A 22,139-nucleotide genomic window follows, 5' to 3' on the forward strand; every position below is an offset into this window, starting at 1 on the left:
GCGTTAATCTTTTCATCTTTGATCCCCCGCTTTAGAGACATGAGAAATCAATACTGACGCTGGTGAAACGAATATGGTTTTACCTTTGTTTTAGGAAAACCTTAAGGTCAGTGAAGATCCGGGTTAGAATTGGTCTTCGCCAACCCTTGCTTGACGTATTAGGCAACTGGCGGATCGGGTAGTCAAGCTTGCTCACTTTGTTGACGCGTTATTGTGAATCATATACCAAACTGAAGTAATAAATCGATATTATCGTGAAAAGCATATATTTATACCTATTAAGATACTTTGTCTTTGTTGCCACAGGGAACAGCTCAGCTCTAAAGACAAACCGCCGGGATCACTGCGTTTTGAGACAGTTGACTTTCTGCGTTCAACAGAAACATTCATTTCCACCAAACGGCGGTGTGTCTCGCTGTGCATGAAGTTGGTGTATCACATGTATTCGTCAATGCGCCATGTTGACTACAAACTGCAGTGCGCACACACACTATTTGCCACATGTATAGAATGTAGATATCAGAAGGGAACACATACCTTGTAAATAATTTATCAATGAATCGGTAGATATTTAGATAATCAAATCAAATATTGGGACATTACTCAATGTGAAAATTGAAAATATAGCAAACATCTTACGCATGCATTGGCGTTGTGAAATCAACTGACAAACACATTTACACAAGAATCATTTCGAATGTTTTTGCATGATTCAACTGCTCTTTAAACACATTTGTACCTGTGCAAGAAATCAAAACTATTCAACCATTCGTAAATGCACAGTTTGTCCTACTGTAAAAAAGACATTTATTGTAACTAAAACCAATTGTCTGTAAAGATATGTATGCGTCTGTTGTCAAAAAAAAGTAAGCGTCATTTGACACAGTTCGTTCAGTGTAGTCCTCATTCGTAAGAAGGCACCATTTAGTTGTCTCTACGTCAACATAGATCATGAATGTATTGGTAGCCTTCACAACCTTGGGCCTTCTATACGGCCTTTGATACATGGACGCAGTGTTGCTCAGTAAGAAATGTGGCGAAAAGTCAATCAGAATTTAACGCACGGGCAAGACCAATCAGACTAAATCTATCAATAGAGTATGGCCTATATACACTAAACGTCCAATTAATGTGATTTCCGATAGCAATTTATTGCTACCAGACTATAGTAATCAATGCACCAATTTTAACCACTTCTACTCACTAATTTTAGTTTACAGACACGTCAACATTGCCTCGATTGTTAGCGTTCCTCACAAATTCCATTCTCCATTTGAATGCAGCTGCAAAATACACCTTCCCTAACGTGTCATCAATGTTTAAACAGGACAAAAGCTGAAAGTAGATATTCTGAAGAACATTTACTCTACTGACAAGAAGTGCATTTTATGGATGATTATATCGATGTGAAGCTTTGGCAATAGTTTGTCTGATGCAGACACATCGGGTACATGTAAAGGCACTTGACGACTCAGGGAATGGAAGATTCACAGAGACAGCATGATGGACATGGAGTGAAAAAATAATTGCATGACAAAACGACGACTCGTTGGAGTAGGATGGAAGGCGGCTGGTCAGAAAAAGTACATTGCAATTTGCTTTATTTGTTAATTACTCGTTACGAGCTTCAAATAGAATTAAACACAAATTACTGGATGGGATATGTAAACGGATATCAATTGCTCGGAAAGATAATGAGCTTATCTTCGCCTTCATTGAAGTTTATGATAACTAACTGCATTACGAGCAGGATGGAAGTAATTCAGCTGTTATCGTCAAGGGAGTACTCAGTCAGTGCACTGTAAAGAGAGAGTGATACAAACAAACTTTTAAAAAACAATGAAGCTGAACAAATGCTTTCATAAAATATTTCCATACGATTTAGTATGATGTATGTATGATTGGTAGCTACTGGTATAAATAGTTGGCAATGTCAATATCAATATTGATCTCATCATTTTGAATATATGTCTAAAAGGTTTACTATTCCACAAATATACGATATTCTTTCCACATAAAAGAGCGATCATTTCAACGATCATTAGATATTAACTTCTCAATCATACATGGAAGTAATTAACATGTTCAGTTAATGAATCAAATAGTGGCCATAAAGAAGCTGAACAAATGCTTGCATAATATGTTCTAGTATGATGTATGTATGAGTGGTAACTACTGGTAAAAATAATTGTCAGTGCGTACATGTATACTGATCTAATCATTATTTTGAACATACAACACTTTTGATTTACAAAGGAAGATACTTGCCAATTGTTTTTACACTGTTCCGTTTTCCCAATGCATGCTGCTGTACTTTCATACTGATATTTTCTCTTACCGTTTTGCGTATATATCTTCGTGCTCCGATTAGTGAAACTACATACTGAAGTGAAAGAAATATTGACTAATGGTCATTGTTCAACATCATTTTCAGTCTGGCAATGACTGATGGTGTTGGTGACATTGTCAGACATTATGCCACAATGCAGTTTCTTTCCGTGTATAGTGGTAAGAGGACTAAATTACATTCATGTAAGTTACAAGTCACATTACAAGTCCTTAGAAGTGTTCATCCGTGGGTTTTGCAATAATGCATTTCTGTGGAAGCATTCGTACAGTATTACACGTACACTTGAGGAAAACGACCTGGTCATTTGGTCAATACGTGATATGTTTTATTAGTTAGGTCAATGTAAATATGTAAGAGATGTAGTTATTGGACCTGAACATTCTACTTACTTTCTCTGAGGAAAATTTGTGAAACGCTAAGAATATTTTTAGGCTGTGAAGTTGCTGCAACAGCTGCTCACGGCTTGTCCAATCGACTTTCATCCAGCAATGGACATTATTTGCATTTTCCATTCCACAAAACAATATCTTAATAACATTTTGACACTGATTTTGCAGGAACAGATACGAGGATGCATTTTAACTGCAAAAACGCCACCGGTCTTTGAAATTGGAAATATCTTGAATTTGCTTCTGGAAAGACAAAAGGTCCTTCTCTGGAAACAAGGTGAAGGCTATTTCCTAGTATGCATTACAATCTTAGCTGAACATTTAGAATTTCAACTGGTCCGTTTATTTGTTAAACGACAACGCTAGGGAATATTATATAATCAAGTGAAAACGAATTATTTTTTTTTTAACTTCTCTGTCACCTTCACAATATGACGCATCAGTTTAACCAAAATTATGACTGAGTCATTTCTCTATTTTGAAGTACGCTATATATTCATTATGGATGTCTGTATGTGACGGATGACAGCACTGGGACGAGAAGCACCATTTGACAGTGATTCATAAACACATGCTTGTCTTAACGTTGGAATTGAACAAATTAGTCTGCTTTCAGTACATTTGTTATAATTATATGAAGTCTTGTCGTTTGTGTTTTGTCACCACTTTTTTGTCACCAGTGTGCGTGCAACACGTGGTGATTGCGGTCTTAATTATTCCAAAATAGCATCTGCTTGACTAAAAAGATTGTCCTTGTCGATAACATATATTTTATCACAACGTCAAGAGAAGTTGCTAACATTCTCTGAGTTTATCTGGCCCAGACTAGATTATTGTTCCGAATATATTTCGGAATAACACTCACTTTCACATAAAACAAGTCAAAACACCATGCGGTACCCGCTAAGGGAAACATTCAGAAAAGCAACCTTATGGCCAATGATTCTGTACCAACACAATTCTATGTCCTTTGAACACTTGAATACAAATCGTTAATATGAAGCAATCTACAGGAGTGGACATCTTATTCCTTAAACACTGATAGTATGAGAGAAGGCATATACATGTCAATTGTCGAAACACGTTATTTGCAACTCATAATAAATAAACTGTATACATCACTGATGAGTAAATAGCAATTAGTTGGCACATACATCATGATATTAAGGACTGTATGTGTGCATACCTGTTTGGTTTTGATACAAAGACAAAAGGCTTAGGATGGACAAAAGTAGGAAATACCGTAAAGGTCAGTTAAAACTGACTACTTGAGTTCTACACCAATCAGCAATGGATCGTATATACACTGACTGTCCAGACAATGTGGCATATTGCAACCAGACGATTGCAGTCATTGCACCACTTTCAACCTCTTCTTTCCTCGCATTTTAGGAACTTACAGACATTGCCTCGGGAGTTAGTGCCTCTTTCACAAATCCCCATCTCTAATCTATTCCAAGCAATTGCAAACTAAACATGTTTTAAGGTGTCATCAATGTTCAATCAAGGTAACAGAAGTAGAAGACAGTCTGAAGAGCATTTACTCTGTTGAGAAGAAGGACATGTTATGTGTGATTGTAGTGACGTGATGCCTTTGACAATGATTTGTTTTATGAGAAACTCGGGAACAAGTAAAGGCGTTTGACTCCATGTACCTCTGAGGACAGAATTCCCTTCATCGACATGGGATAGAATGAAAAGCACCAGAAACTGAACCTCAGGAAGATGTAGTTTCAATGTGGTGGAAACCTTTTGCTTATTTTAACAGCACCAGCTGCTCCTTTGCATGTATAATTTAATTATTCCTCACCCTAATCATATAATGATTTTTTAATAGAATAATTAACTTGTCGTTGCATGACAATATGATCGGTACTCTGCTTAAGCGAGAATATGGTCACCTGTTCGCGTTCAAGTGTGATTATAACTTTATATGAAGGCATGACGGCTTGATTTGAAAACATAATGTGCATAATATAAATAAGGCAACACAACCTTCATTGAAAATGTATTACCTTAACACCAGCTGCCCCTTTGAACGTATAATTTCATAATTCTTCATTCTAATCATAATATTTTTAATGGAATAATTGACTTGTCTTTGCATGACTACGTGACCGGTAGACTGTTCAGGCGAGTATATCCTCACCTTTTCGTGGACACCTGGTGTGATTATAATTTGACATGAAGGCATGAAGTTACTATTGTTTCACGGATATGAAATACTTATCTATCGGGGAGAGTTATCTTCAAATACACATAATAATAAAAATGTTTCTAAACAATATTTGATTTGAAAAAAATGTGCACATACAAGTCAGGCAACACAGCCTTCATTTATTCGTTTACATGCGTTTCAAATGCCCTACAGTCTCTCTCCTGGGTCATGAGATGATTGGTTACATCTTTGGTCATATGTACATTGAACGATTCAAATGCTATGTTACAAAACTACTCACTGTCTCGGTATATATTTCAAGATAACTGTCCTCACACTGTTCAATTCCCCGAAGACATCCTTCGATGCTCCAGTAATATGATTGGGTTTTTTCTATTCATGAACAAACCGTATTGCTTCGAGTGGTTGAAGGTTCTATCAAATGAAAATGGTTTCGACAGCTGGTTATAGCATGTTCAGTTTCATTTCCAGCGAGCAATATTATTTTCGTTTCTCAGTAAAACACATCATGACATTGAAGATTTCGCTTGCAGCAACTAAGCTTTAAGAGTGAGCTTCACACGTTGGCTCTAATTTGTACGACTCTTCGTCATCCCGTAGTGCAGCAATATGATCTTTGCATTTAACAATCAACTAGACATGTTCTTGTCATCACTGGCCCGTCATAAATCATACGGAGAATTGCAAATTACGTTATATGTTGGTTTCACATGGTTAGATGGCACAAACCAAAAGTTGAATTATTATGTGAATTATTTCGATGTCTTGGTTTTTAGTTTTTTTTATTATATATATATAAAATGCAGAATGTCAGCGCCAAAGGATGCCCAATTTTGACTATCCTCAAAAACAAATTCCGTTTAGTGCAAAGGGGAAAATAGCTATGAACATTATAAGACAATTTCTTTCTAATTTTTCTTTAAAATAAATAGAAAAGTCACTAACCAAAATTTAACACTTGTCTGCAAGCAATGGGCACATCATTTTGTTTCCATTTTATACAGTGGCACGTATCAAACAAATTCAGTAAAATAGGTTTTGAACAGATCGCTCCTGAAAAAATAGTTCAACATGTTCAGTACTATTATCGGGATTCAATTGGTCAGTTTGCCCACCATTTTGCCCAGCTAACATCAAGTAACTGGGCCAGTACTGGCATCATTCTGCCCTGTACCGTTAACGTTGGTACTGGCATAATGTACGACAGTATAGAGCCAGTACTGGACCAATGCTTGTTTCCCGTTAGTGGCCCGTTACAGGCAAAACTGTACTGGGCTACATATGGTTGGTTACCGTAAATACTGCACCGCAATACTCTACCGGCCCAGTACTGGCCCAGTACAGTCAGTGCACTTCCTGTCTGGTGAATTGTGAGTGATTATCTCAGGACCATATCGTCTGCTCAAGAGAGGTGGCCAAAGGGTAGAGTGTGACATTTTCCACATTTCTTTATGTAAATTGACTTAATGTGACACTAAAAAGTAACGGTATTTCTTGTGAATCACTTATAGAGACTACTGTGTCAACTAAGGTTAAGTGTTGAGCTAGATTTTGAACAATAACATGCAACATGAATTTCGCTGGAACAAAGGCATTTGGAAACATTCAGTATGTATGTCATGTTGTTAGATCATGGAAAACCTGTTGACATGCCTCATTCAAAAGCATAAATTCGATATATGGCCTAGATTGTAGTATTATTGAATAATCATGTAATACCGGACAAACGTCGAAAGATTGAATAGTAAATGAACATTGGAAAATGCTTAGAAAAGACACTGTGTCAGGTGAATTGAATTTTGAAACTTCTGACAATGACAATGAACTCTGAATCAATGAAAGAATGACGCATGATGTTTTCATCTTGTGAATTAAACTCATATGGATAAACTTGTTTTTTCTTGTTGTTGTATTCTTTGTTCTTTCGTTTTCAGAGTTTGTTTTGGTATCACCTTGTTTTAAATAGTAGAAACTGTATTAAACTTAACCGTGTCAGTACCGGCCAAACTGCAAAGGGCCAATTTGCAACCGTTACGGATGTGTACTGGGCCATACTACTTTACCTGTACTGTGCCAGTTCAACGACAATATGCAAAATAGTACAGTCCCAGTTCCGGAATTCCGGAATGCCTTAAATGGGCCTGATTTTCTTACTTTACTGGGCCATTATTGACCCAGTTACGTGATGCTTGCTGGGTTGGTTAAACCAAACAAAGAGCAGTTGGCGTCCTCGGGAAGAGAACGTTACATAGGCAACGTGTACGGTTTAGAAACACTATGTGTAAGTAAACAGCAAAGCAGCAGATCAATAATCGTCAGCAAAAATGTGTTAAATGTACAGGTGCAAAGTTCACACATGTGCTTTTTATTATTAACATCTTCATTGCAACTTCATGACCAGATGGACCAAGGAAACGCACGTTTATTTGGAACTGTACGAAGAAAAAATAACATCGTTTCTTGTTTTAAAATCGATGTTTCTGACAATGTTACTTTTCTTCAATACACATGAGGGCAACTCATTTTCACATTTTTAAGGACTGACTTAAACGTTTCAAACAGACGTGTAGTCCTATTGTGAACTGCAGCCATGTGTTTTAACACAGTCACCTAAACAAAGAACAACCTGCTCATTCATTGTGGCATCGCTCCTCCAGAGACGTGAACCATCAATCTCAATCAAGGAAGATGCTCAAGTTTGTTTGCATTAAAAGTAACTCGTCAGATTCAATATTCTTTGACTCTTAAAATCTCTCGAGTTGCTCCCATTGACACGGTCATATGTCATTGTTTCATTTTTTGATGTTGGAAAATAGGTTGTTTTATTATGACAAGATCACTGCTATCGAGCACATGAGCTTGGATACTTTATACTGTGTACAATATTTATCTCAGACCAAGAAACCAAATGACACACAATGCTTGAAAATCGACTGCAATATTATGTAGCTGGAATGTGCGGTTGGGTCGATATTTCTTTTAAATATCCTTTTAAATAACTCCTTAAAGTTGAGCAGATCTATATTATCCTAGTAACAACATTCTCTTTAAAAATTATGCATGTCCCTGATTCACATTGATTTGTTTAGCGACGCATTTTATAACCTTAATTATGTCAAATATTATTGTAACCTATATTATGTCCTATATCATCTCTGTGGGCTCCTTCACACAGCATTTGTCGACTTTGGCTACATAAATTATTTAAGGCGAGGCATATCATGTAAGTTGAGCACATTTTGCTACATGTAGAGTTTGTAACTACCATTTTGAAACATACATATAGCCAGACCATTCACATGGAGAATAAATGAGTAACAATCATTCCACATAAATATTCATAAGTTCAGCTAAGGGGTCAAACAATCGAACCAGGTTGCCTATTTTTCAGCTCCTCTTGTGGCGTACTATTTTTCTGCATACTGAGGAGAAATGAATGCATTCCAAGAAGGGGCTTTGTAACTTCAGTCGCCGATGTCCTGTATCATATGCCAAAGTAACCGAAATATTACAGGCCGGGTCTGACATATACAACAGAATAAAGCTGTAGGAAACACAAATATCTGTCTGCATATTTGAAGTTTTGGGCATAGAAATGCATGTCAGATTTGTTCACATATTTACAGTTTTATACAATATTCTGAGTTGGAAGCAAGGTCTGACACAAGGTATTTTTAACTGCTGTATTTTTGTATGTTAATGTTAACACCCGGCGTAATGAAAGTAGTCCTGAAACATCGATATCATGACGTTCAAGGAAGATGCATCGATCATATGCTTGAAATCTCATATCAACAGCATTATGTTCAGAAAGGAGCATTGTGAAAATGACGTAGCTAGGTAGACGTCCATAAGAGAAGCCGTATTTGAATACTGTTAACACCTATCTTTCAATGTGGACTGATCATCTTTGAAGACACATTACATTCTCCTCTTATTGCGGACGAGTCTGTGAACAGACAGTGCTTTTAAGCTTCAATGACCTTACACTCCTCCTCATATGCGTATTGGTAATACAAAATAGGTGTCCTGTGAAATATCGAGTATGTTTTGTCACTACATGTTTTGTCATATAAACATTAGAAACTCTAAATATACTCGTCCTGTAAGAAGGAGCAATTGAAGGCCTTTATAGTGGCTGGATGTGGATGGTTATAGGAAAGACACAAAAGGTACATGTGAAGGCACTTCGCTACCTACTGGTCAATTGTGACAGATTATTATAAATCTCCATTACCGATGCGTTCTTTTCAGACACATAACAGTAAGTATCGTATTACAGTTATTTGAACTGCAATTTTGTAAATGGTCGTTTTGCTCAGGAAGAAATGCATTATTTGGCTCATTCATAAAAGTGCTGAATTAATATGGAGTTGATATGGTTCTTGCATAACACATCCATATCACTGCAAGAAGCACTAAGTACATGCTTAACATATTACAAGAGGGCAGTGAATATCCCAAGTACATGTAGTCTTCCTATTGCCAGTGCTATCACCACAGGGCTTTGCTTTGCTGACAAATGGTGTTGGTAAGGTAGAACAATAGACAATACCTTTCGAACAGCTGGATTCATTAATGCAACCGTACAAACGTTTGGCGTACTTTGTTGTTTAACGCCTTACTCATCAGTATGCCAGCCATATGACGGTGTTCTATAAATAATCGAGTCTGGACCAAACAATCCAGTGATTGACATCATAAGTATTGATCCACACAAGTGTGAAACCAAGTCATGACGCCTGACCACCCGATCCCGTTAGTGTGGCCTCACGACAAACATGAGTTGCTGTAGACCAATTCTAACCCGGATCTTCAGGGATCACTTTGTAATAACCTGAGGAAGTTCAAAAGATTTAATTTGGACAAGACTTCACATTTTCATTAAAGCATTAATATTTAACTTAGATGAGTAAACTATAAGCACATTTACATAGATAGACGTAAAATGAATTTGAACAGAAGCGTTTAGACTTAAGTGCGGATGACTGCATCTACCCGAATCCTGATGTTTTCCCCTCTAACATAAGCAGACGAAACCCTAAATAAAGAACAGTGTAGAGGAACAATAAAAACAAACCACATCCTTCCAAATCTCCTGATTTCTTTCACATACACGTAAAACACCGTACCTGAAAACTTCAATCACTCTATCTCCAGGCGATAATGATTTCCAGGAATTTTTATTCTTGGTTTATAACAGGTGTCAGACAGGATTAAGTCAAGATAGAAGAGAGAGGAGATGAAAACCACATGACCTTGGATATGAATTCGTGGTTGAAACGAAAGAACCCACTCCACTGATAAACCGTGCATAGTTTAATTAAATTCATTTTAATTAATTGTTGATTTTGAAACAGTAAGCCTGAATTCGCCAATGTCGGGTACACTTGGAAAGTTTGTTTGTAGAATTGTTATTTGTTTTTTTCTTAAGTTCCCGTTCTACCTGAGATGTTGATACATGTTGTCTTGCTACGAATTAAATGGCCACGAAGTCAGGTGAGTTAACTTCTCTACACAGGCAACAATCGTGAGATTAGATCTAAAAATGATGTATCCTACAGCTTCATCTTGAAGAGGGGGACCAACCTTTGCTCGTTTGGTACACATGCATGTTTCACTAAATTATCTCGACTAAATGATGTCTAGCCAGTAGGGCTGTAACGATGCATCGAACTATCGATAGTTTGCAATTGTTGAGTAAGTGAGTGAGTGAGTGTGTTTAGGTTTACGCCGCAATATTCCAGCTATATGGCGGCAGTCCGTAAATAATCGAGTCTGGACCAGACAATCCAGTGATCAACAGCATGAGCATCGATCTGCGCAATTGGGAACCGATGACACGTGTCAACCAAGTCAGTGAGCCTGACCACCCGATCCCGTTAGTCGCCTCTTACGACAAGCATGGGTTACTGAAGGTCCATTCTAGCCCGGACCTTCACGGGTGCAATTGTTGAGTAGCAATTAAATCGATGGCAGAAACGAAAAACGATCGATACATCGATAGTAGTGTGACTATCGATAGTGTAGTAATTGCCTTCCGTTGATAAATGCTTAATCCAAATCGGTATTTGGATGGTTCTTTATTTTTATTATATGTTGTTTTGGTTTTTTTATTGTTTGGGTGCACACTTGCAGCGTCATTGATCATGAGTTTATGTTTTAACTGGTTACTTGATCTAGGTTTCAAGCTTCTTGTCAGTTATTAAAAGAGACTGAAACTACTTCAACTTGTTTTTATTTCATATAGACTATGCATTCATTTGGGAAATGATTTCACATGAAACAATTCAAGGAGAGAAAAAACAAACTGTTGCAATAGTTGGTCGCAATAGACTATCGGTATCGCAATAGTATGTTGCAATAGACTATCGCAATAGTTGTTTCCCCCTCAATAATCGCCCCTAATAGCCAGTGTCGCAGGAGAAACATCATCTACAGATCACTTGACTGATTTGATGAGATCAAAGCATGGATCGCATGTAGTTCGTTATTTCCTGATTTGCTGATTTATTGTCACACACGTGGATGTGTTGCGAACCCATTAAGAAATATGCCTCAAATGTGCATTCGTTTGATCTATCGACTTACTGTTCATGACTTTAGTTTTCAGAAATTTTGACAAACGTAGTTGTTGCTGTCGTCAGCAGCATACAATAAGCACTGGTTTAGATATTATGGACACGGAAGTTTGCAAAAGGTGTTTATGGACGCCTCGTTGAAATTGTTAAGGATCAAAGCGACATTTAATAACATAAAACTCTTTTCTTAACTCTCACACAGTAAAGTTATGTCCGCTTCCAGCAATCCAAAATGAATGAGATATTGGAATGAAAACCAATAGGATGACCTGCCAAGATATAATCGCAAGGCCTTATTGATGCATTGTTTTCATAATAATTCACAAGAGAAAAATTGTTTTGAGATTTATGTGTTACCATTACAATGATCTTTCAAGCTGATAAAAAAATTCTAACTAAAATTAACAGTTTTGTTCTTTTACAGAATTTGTTTTCTCTAGGAAAAAATCTTTTAATCTTAGATCCCTCTCTTAAGAGGCATGACAAAGACGTTTGAGACAACTGACTGATCGCGTGGTCAGGCTTGCTCACTTGACGCATTTCACTCTGTGGTAGATTGATGCTCATGATGTCAATCACTGGATTGTCTGGTCCAGTCTCGATTATATACAGATAATCTGGAAAATTGCTACACAAAAGCGACAAAATCAATTCCACGTCGACATGAAAGCTCAGCGAAAAGTAGAATCGATTGTACGATTTCGACTATATCATTAGCATGTGTTTGAATCACTATCAAATAGTAATTCTAGGAGGTGTTGATGAAGTGTCCCGGAACGTGGTAGATTACCAGAGGTCAGATAGCATGATAGTTAGGTCACGCAAATGTGGTAAACTAATTAAGTGACAAATTCTGTCCATATTCATAAGAATTCATATTCTACCAATAGTAGGGCAGATTTTACGTTTCCGATTAAACAAAGAGCATGTGTTCTCTGCCAAATGATTATTATATCTGGTGATAAAGGTGAGCGTTTTCTATCCGACCCGCGCCACACATCACAAAGTTTATTGTTCAACTGTCAAAAGCTAAACGAGGAAACAACCTATAAGAGAGATCGACTTCGGTAATCTGAAACGAACTGAAGTGGAAAATTACATTACGTAATGGGAAAATGAAGCACTGGTGCGTTTTGTGCTTTAAACCTGGCCTTTCAAAGGGATAGTTTAGTGCCCATTATGGTGTGTCATTTGTTTTGTATTATTCCCTTTATTTCCATCCAGGGAAGCTTAATTCCCCACGATTGTCTTCTATTGTTTCATGCTTATTGACATGCTCAGGGATCGCATTTATGACCATTAATCAAAGGCCTTGGAAGCGTGTTAATGCTACTTAACAGACGATAGATTAAAGAGTCTTACAGTTGAAAATAAAACCAGATGCACGAGGGCGGGTTTTGATGCTATTGTTTTGTCCCACTTTCAAGTTTAAATACAACAGTGATAGGACATTCTTGCAATTTAGAGAATGACACGTAGCATAGGCATCGATTAGTTACCGAAACGGATTCAATGGCGCGCGTAAAAGGCGAAATAGCTGTGACTTTTATATGAGTGGATCAGTCTGATCGCGAAAACTTGCTTTCGTATCGTACTTTTTGCATTGCCCTTCTTTGAAAATCAGATGGCCTTGGCAACGATGAAGAACAGTTTGAACTCAATAAGACCCACTTTGTGTTATTCAGTTATTGTGAATGAGAGACAGAATTTACTTTTACGACGCTTTCAGCAATATTCCAACAATATCTTGGCGGCGGAAACCAGAAATGAGCTTCACACATTGTACCCATGTGGGGAATCGAACCCGGGTCTTCGGCGTGACGAAACTTACCCACCGACACCTCTAATCATTGTGAATCATAAAGAAGCAATGGACTGATATTGTCGTGAAAAGCATATCTTTATGCACATAAAGTTTCTTTGAATATTTTGTCACTTTTTGTCGAAGGAAGATAATTCGGCGGATATCGCTCCGTTTTGGCACAGCTGATGCTCTGCGTACCACAGAATAAGAGGTGTGTGGATCTCTACAGTTCCTGCTTGATGTGTATTTGTCAACGCGTCGTGTTGATTCACACTGCATTGGACGAGAAAGCTTCCACCTCTGTTATAGGCTCCACGCTGCTTGGCAATGCATCTGGGACAAGATCTGCATAATATAACTGAATAATAATGATTTCCTTGATACGTCTTTAACGAACACAAAGTAGGGGAAGATTACGTTAACTGACTGATCAAAGCAAGGCGGAGTCAACACTTCAAAGACCAGATCTCTGTCAACTCTCACTTACAGACATTAAACTCACATAGCTTCTCGCAAGTTCATTGAGTAGATGTGCGCAGTGCTTTAGTATTTTGGTTTGTGATGTAATGAAAGGCTGATTTGACACACGTCCTGACTCCACAATAAAATGTCAAGTTTGAAAAATTCAATAACACTTGATTGACAATACTTTATATACTTTATTGCATGAGTGATGTCTGCATTGGATACGTAAACATTTGGCCAGATTCTATATTATATTGGTAGGAACATTTCCTGTTTTCCAGCGCCTGCTGATTTACTGATCTATCACTTGATTGTCACGTTGGTTTACACACCGTTGTCGCATGTCAGGAATACTGCACCGTGTCAAGCAACAATCAACATACATATGCAAATCCTGAGAGTGGATAGTGCTTCCGCAAGGGCAGGATATACGTTTCATTTTCGCGAACACTGATGTCAGTGGCCATGTATCACTTCACTATAAAACTCCAGAGCTGACCATTAAGCCGACGTCATCCTGATTCCGTGCCTTATTTTTTATCATTAATCTATCGTCCTTGGATATCTCTACTCATTACCATTTAGACATGATTCCTTCACTATTCATCTTTCACCTTAACTTCATTTTCTATTATCTTAGACCGAAGAACCCAGACTTGTTATTTCTGATCAGAGAGTGCGTGGCTTTTCATGACTATGTTGTGTGCCCTTCGGCATAGACATTCTTGAATATATCCACCATAATAAAATTGTTCACCTTCAGGAAACTCTTTCTAAGTAGTGAATCTGAGAGATGGATTCCAGTAATTTGAGTTAAGGTAAGGTTAAACATTGCATAACGAAACAGCACATAAAGCCTTTTATTCATAATCCTCTTTGTAAATCAAACTTGGCCTTTCAAATGAAAAGTTGAACCAAATTTGGAGTGTCATTTCTTTTGTTTGTAGTCTCTTTATTTCCACCAGGGACGAAACAAACACCAAGATCAAGTTATATCTCTGTTTGACGAGCACACAGATCAGAACTGAGGTTAATCCAGGCTTTGAATTAGTCCTAATTAATGTTTCTGAACTGATACTAAATCAGTGATCCTTACACTATCACATAACTCAGATTGGGCGCCATGGTATGTTTGGCTGCTGTTTGGAACAGAAAGCAATATACTACTTGAACGGTTTGAAAGTAATCTAATCGGTTCTTGTTTTGTAATCTTATTTGTACAATGCTATAGTCGGAAGTGTAAACCGTTTCTTTTTTTATCCGGTCCTTGTTGACATATTTTGTAAAGATCTGAAAACAGAAGCTCCATGCAAAAAGGCAATAGTACTTAAACAAACAGGTGGGATAATATTCACACCGCAATTATTTTTTAAACCACCAGTATCGGTGTCCTTCATCGTGACATGATGAACCATTCCCAGATCTATCTTTAAAAGCTGTAGATGTTAATAGATGTTGCGTAGTACATTATACATACATACGTGCCTGTGTGTTCAGTCAAAGGTAAAACACCGGGTAGAATTGGCCTTCAGTAACCCATGCTTGTCCTGAGAGGCGACTTACGGGTTCGGGCGGTCAGGCTCTCTGACTTAGTTGACACATTGTATCCCAATTGCGAAGATCAATGCCCATGATGTTGATCACTGGATTGTCTTACAGACTGCGCCATATAGCTGAAATGTTCCTGAGTGTGGCGTTAAATAACCAACCAATCAATCATAAGTAAAACATTTGTCTCCTTGTGTTCCATCGATACATTCATAGTGTTGACTCATACATTGCACAACAAATACAGTAGGTTAAAAGTTTTGTGACCACGTTGCTGCAAGGTAATATGTCAGGACATCCAATATTCCTCTATTTGTAAGGGTCCACAGGTGACTCAGTCGTAGAAGACTCCCAAAGTCCCCGTTGACAGTTGCGCCAATTTGACAACCCGGAAATGGGGATTAATTTTTAATCATTGGTGTCCGACCATAGCATAGAAATCTTTGGAATTTCTGTTTAGATAGGAGTAAAGTAAGTTCGACTTTAAAAAGTATTGATGTTCTCATATTTAAACAATTGATTTCACCCGTTGGTGGATTACTACGTAATGAAGTATTGACGATATGTTAGTATTGAACTAGCTTATGTGTATGCTTTGGCTGACATAATGGTTTGTTGAATATATAGGTGAACTAAGATGTTGAAATATTATCTGGCCTTAAGCTCATGTTTTTCCGTAGCTATTTGAGCACGGTCTGTAGCTGACAATGTAGAATGGACGTCAGTGACGATGTACTACTACAAGACATAAATCCAGAGCGCACGTCATCCCGACTGAGCGCCTTACTTTTTATCTATAATCCATCATCCATAGATATCTCTACTCATTACCATTTATACATCATCCCCTTCACCAATTATCTTCCATCTTATCTTCATTTTCTATTATCTTAGACCAAAGAACCCAGACTTGTTATTTCTGATCAGAGGATGCTTGGCTTTTTCATGACTATGTTGTGTGCCCCTCGGCACAGTGTTATTAGTGTTATTAGTGTTATTAGTGTATATCTACCCTAATAAAATTGTTCACATTCAGGAAGTAAGGTGAAACATTGCATAACGAAACCGAACATAAAACCTTTTATGCTTTTCAAGCTCACAATCCTCTTTGTAAATCAAACTTGGCCTTTCAAATGAAAAGTTGAGCCAAATTTGGAGTGTCATGTGGCTCGTTGATAGTCTCTTTATTTCCACCAGGGACAAAACAAACACCAAGATCAAGTTTTATTGCTGTTTGACGAGCACACAGATCAGAACTGAGGCTAATCCAGGCTTTGAATTAGTCCTAATTAATGTTTCTGAACTGATACTAAAACAGTGATCCTTACAGGAAACCATAACTCAGATTGGACGCCATGGTATGTTTGGCTGCTGTTTGGAACAGAAAGCAATATACTACTAGAACGGTTTGAAAGTAATCTAATCGGTTCTTGTTTTGTAATCTTATTTGTACAATGCTATAGTCGGAAGTGTAAACCGTTTCTTTTTTATCCGGTAGTTGTTGACATATTTTGTAAAGATCTGAAAACAGAAGCTCCTTGCAAAAAGGCAATATATACTTAAACAAACAGGTATTCACACCGCATTATTTTTAAACCACAATTATTGGTGTCCTTCATCGTGACATGATGTACCATTCCCAGATCTATCTTTAAAAGCCGTAGATGTTAATAGATGTTGCGTAGTACATTATACATACATACGTACCTGTGTGTTCAGTCATAGGTAAAACACCGGGTAGAATTGGCCTTCAGTAACCCATGCTTGTCCTAAGAGGCGACTAACGGGTTCGGGTGGTCAGGCTTGCTGACTTGGTTGACACATGTTATCGTATCCCAATTGCGAAGATCAATGGCCATGATGTTGATCACTGGATTGTCTTACAGACTGCGCCATATAGCTGAAATGTTCCTGAGTGCGGCGTTAAATAACCAACCAACCAATCATAGGTAAAACATTTGTCTCCTTGTGTTTCATCGATACATTCATCGTGTTGATTCATATATTGCACAAAAATTACAGTAGGATAATCGTTTTCGTGACCACGTTGCTGCAAGGTAATAGCCTCGTATATCACTTGACAATTGTACACTATAAAACCGGAAGGAAGACATCAGAGCACCGATATGTCATCATAACTGCAGTAGGTACATACATGAACCTAAGTTCACCATATGCCTACCTAGCATGACAGTAAACTGCGCCTGAAAACAGTTACATCGGTATTTAATTAGAGTCGGTGTTTGTTTTTTATGTGTTTTTAAAAGTGATGATTATGTTCCGAAAATATTTCGACTGTTTAGAAAAATATAGCTTTTGAATTAAGTTTCTTTTTTTATTGATTAATGAAGTGAGCCTGGGCTCTCAATATGAGTAACACCAGTTTTCAATATGTTCAGGAACGAAATGTTTATGACCGCTGCTGGGGCGTGATTGCCTTTCATTGAAAATATCCGCTGAGGCAATTTGTGGTAATCGTTACCACAAGTGGGAACACCTTATGAAGAAAATTGTGAGGATATGGTCACACATTAAGTGCAGATGTTCCTGTTCACAACTCCCGTGTTAAAAGACCCGTAAATACAACCATAAAGCCGTAAGTCGGCTTTCTCGGCCTCTTAAGGTGGAACTTTTAGATAGGATAATTTTACAAAAAAACGAAATTTATTCTGTATACAATTTACGTATAGTTTTCTGAAATGTATTTTTTCGTAAGGATAACTGATACATGTATTTGTAATTAAATCTACACAGCGTCACTTAACTATCATACTATCATCTTCTTTGAGTGGCATTGTTTAGAAGTTGGAGAGTAATATACAGACAAACTTTATGGATAAACAACTTCTTTTTTCGGTTGCTTGACAACGATACAAGAATCGGTATCGAAACGTCGCATCTACCGAAGAAAGAAGTTGTTTATCCATAAAGTTTGTCTGTATACATACTATCATCGATTACAAATTGGCTAACGTATTTATCAAAAAAGATACAAATGACACCATGTAGCTGTCAGTGTCCATTTACATACACAGTAACTACTCAAATTATTGCAGTTACAATATCCAGTACAGCAGTGCAGGTTGATTATCTTTAATTATCAAAGTAAGTGATCAGTGTGCAGTTACATTACACCGTCACTGATATCATTCCAAAGTCAGGATTGTCCGACCATTCCAATGAATAAACAGTATTATAAATTGCATTTACTTGTTAAGTTATTTTACCTTTTGTAATATCTTGCCATGCTTTTGGGGCAGAAAGCACCTGTTCTATTATTTTTCATTTTTCATTGTATGCGTTTCATGTAACTCAGTTTCTAGATTTACAATGATAATATTACATCATGATTATCTACAGAACAAACATACCTTAAACTAATGTCATTAGTCTCAATAGTCCCATGCAACACTGTTCTACCTTTTTCAGCTCAATCTGCCAGCAAATGACCAAACAAGATTACCAAGGCAGACATAGAATTGTTAATTTGTTGGTTGGTTGTTTATCGCCTCACTCAGCAATATTTCAGCTTTATGGTGGCGGTCTGTAAATAGTCGAATCTGGACCAGACAATCCAGTGATCAACATTACGAACATCGAACTACGCAATTGGGATGCGACGACATGTATCAACCAAGTCAGCGAGCCTGACCACCCGATGCCATTAGTTGCCTCGTACGACAAGCATGGGTTACTGAACATCAATCCTAACCCGGATCTTCACGGGTCGAATTGTTAATTTCCTTGTAAGTTCGAATCATAACTTGATTACCAACCCAGTCAATATTGTTATGAATCTGAAAGCAAAAGACAAAACAATTATCGCATCAAATCGATATAATAGTTCATGTTTGAGAAAAGCCACATCAAAAGTCAAAACGGATATTCACACGCTTACTGTAAGCACTATAGTATTTACAGAGATACTGGAGAGCATTTAGAGAGGTAATATAGATAATGACACTCAAACAAATCAGAGGAACTAGAGCATTATAATACGGGTAATGTAGGCATTCGTGTTTTTTCCGAGGATTTGTCTCATTATATTTTATCATCACATCATCATATAATCAAAGTTAATTCCAATTTTAAATTTGTGGACAAAATAGAATTGCTTAATACTTGTGAATCCCTACTCTTGCATTTATGCAAGACTAAATTTGTTTTATCATCCAAGATTTTTGACGTCTCAACGTAATGACATATCCAGACATGCATCAGTTGGCATCTTATAGAACATAGATTAATACATGTCTGATTCGTCTAATTGCGTATGTAAAGCGGATATATATGATAATTCATACAGACTGGAAATTGAACTATAACGGCATCCAAACAGAGCATGGATGGCTTCATCATCTATGCGTCTGGGACGGTGTTAGGTGCTGCCGTAAAGCTGATAAAATATATGTTTCCTTTGGAGAATGACACATTTACAGCATTGATTTGAATCTTGGTCCTCCATGTCTTTGCAAACCTAATTTTCTGCAAATGAATCACTTCTATGGCATTGCAAGAGGTTATGTTTAACACTGGATCGATGTTGGTGGAAGGCCTAATTACCGTATCCATTAATGGCGCATCATGTATTGACCTTATCCAGGAATTCGATGTTAACGTGAATTACAACTCTTTGGGCCACTTTCGGTCACATAAAACCTTTGTCAGTTTCTAAGAACATTTACAATCTCATTTCTTTTATAAAAAATATACAGACAAGGCCACTGATAATCTTTGGGTCAAGCATCAATTTCCTTGAATGTTTTTAGGAACGGTGCCTTGGTAATTGCCAAATACATCATCACAATTCTGTAAATACTGCCTAGGTACAATTTGTAGTTTTTTCCAGCAAAACGTTCTCTATAGGGTAGAGGTTACTGGGGTGATTATAATGTGGCCAATTAGACTTGATAAGTGTAACCACCAATCAGACATTTCAAAATTCCAATATTATGCATGACGAATATCCGTCATTAAGAATACATTTCTTAAATCCTTCATGACATTTATGGAAATCTTACAGTAACTCACTGATCAATGCTCGACAACCCTAACACATCAGTAATATGATTCCTGCGTCTGTAAGTTTATTGAGGAAACATGAAAATACACCACAGCAATGACCAGACTTTGAAGGTTTTCAGACCTCGATGCAAAGACTACACCTTTTCTGTCTATTTAGTTATATATATTCTACTGACATAGAATCTTGCTCCCCAAACCTATTATGCACTGCCATTGCGGTACTGTTATTGGCATATAAGCTGAGTAAATTTTACAATCCAATTTCTAATTGTATAATATTTCCTTGTTTGTGAATTTTACATTGAATACTGTTCCTGCACATGTCAAGGTTAACGAATTGTTACAACTTGGGAAAACGACACGTGGCAACAACTGATGATTTTGTTTCGGAAAGGTTCGGCCCATTTGCAGATGTGTGACATCTTGTTGACATCAGTAATCTAATGAATCATCTCCATAATATTTCAGTAGCTCCATTCGAAGTAATATCATGGCACTTTAGGTACCTTTCCATTAGAAGAGCTTCACTTAACGGAAATAAATCAACAAGTGTGATGGGTGTATACGAGACGATAGTGTACAAGAGTGATATATATCAATATATTGGTTTGAGCAGGTACTGTTTGCAGTCACTATCGCGATCCATCAAGGTGGAAGTGTTTCCTGTCCTGACATCTTGGAGATGTGGGCTATGATGGAACACAACGTGGAGAGTGTTGTGAAGGACCACACCTGGCAGCTTCTTACTATTGGACATACATACTTGAAGACACATGTACCATTACTTGCGACAGCAGCACCATCAGATCATCTCACCCTACCTCAAGGAACGTCTCTCGCGGACTTCCATATACAGAAATACAAACACTCACAATACAAGCAGTTGTATTGCGATCATAATATATCACTTGGGAATTAGCTTGTAGGAACCACTGCATAAATCAAATCAAAACAATGCAAAGGTCGTGATATCAATTTTGACATTTGATATCATTTCCATGTCATAAGACAGTTTAATGAAATTGCATAATGTACAAATGTATTTGTTTTCTGGTGAAACATACTCTTTTGAAAAATAGAAACCGATATGTTGGATGGAATACCACCGTTATATAACTAGAATAAGTGAGTAAAATGTAACGTCACATCGACAATGTTTCATCCAGAAAAACTGTACCTGACTAATAAAAAATGTATTTGTATTCTGCAGAAATGTTTGAGAATGATCAAAGTTTGCTTTTACAGACATTGGGCAACCTGAGCTAAATTATTTCGTTATATTATTCCGTAAGTGAGTTTAGCTTTACGCAACTTTTAGCAATATTCCAGCAAAATCAAGAGAGTCAACACCAGAAATTTGCTTCACACATCGTACCCATATACGTAATGAAACCCGGGTCTGAGGCGTGACGAGTGAACGCATTAACCACTACACTACCCCTTATATTTATCAGTTTGTTTCAGGTTCTAAATCATCATCTTTGAGACGGGCAGGAAATAGGTGTATTACTCCAAGAAGAAATCGACTCCGAGCTCATTCATCCTGTAATATCATTCACAAAATGTATTCCAGGAGACACTGGGTTGAATAAGGAACATATCTCACAAGAACATCCAAGGAAACAGACTCTCTAACAAGCACTACGTCTATCGAAGGCCACGAGTTACAACTTGGCTCGGACATATTCACAAAGACTGACAACATTGTCCCTTTCATATTGGCTCATTCAATACCGATGTAATTATTTTCAGGCGAGTTTTACGGCCATGTTTGATGGAAATATGACTAAATTAGCTT

The sequence above is a fragment of the Haliotis rubra genome, unplaced genomic scaffold (assembly GCF_003918875.1).
Source record: "Haliotis rubra isolate DU_JTF1 unplaced genomic scaffold, ASM391887v1 Scf266, whole genome shotgun sequence".
NCBI lineage: Eukaryota > Metazoa > Mollusca > Gastropoda > Lepetellida > Haliotidae > Haliotis > Haliotis rubra.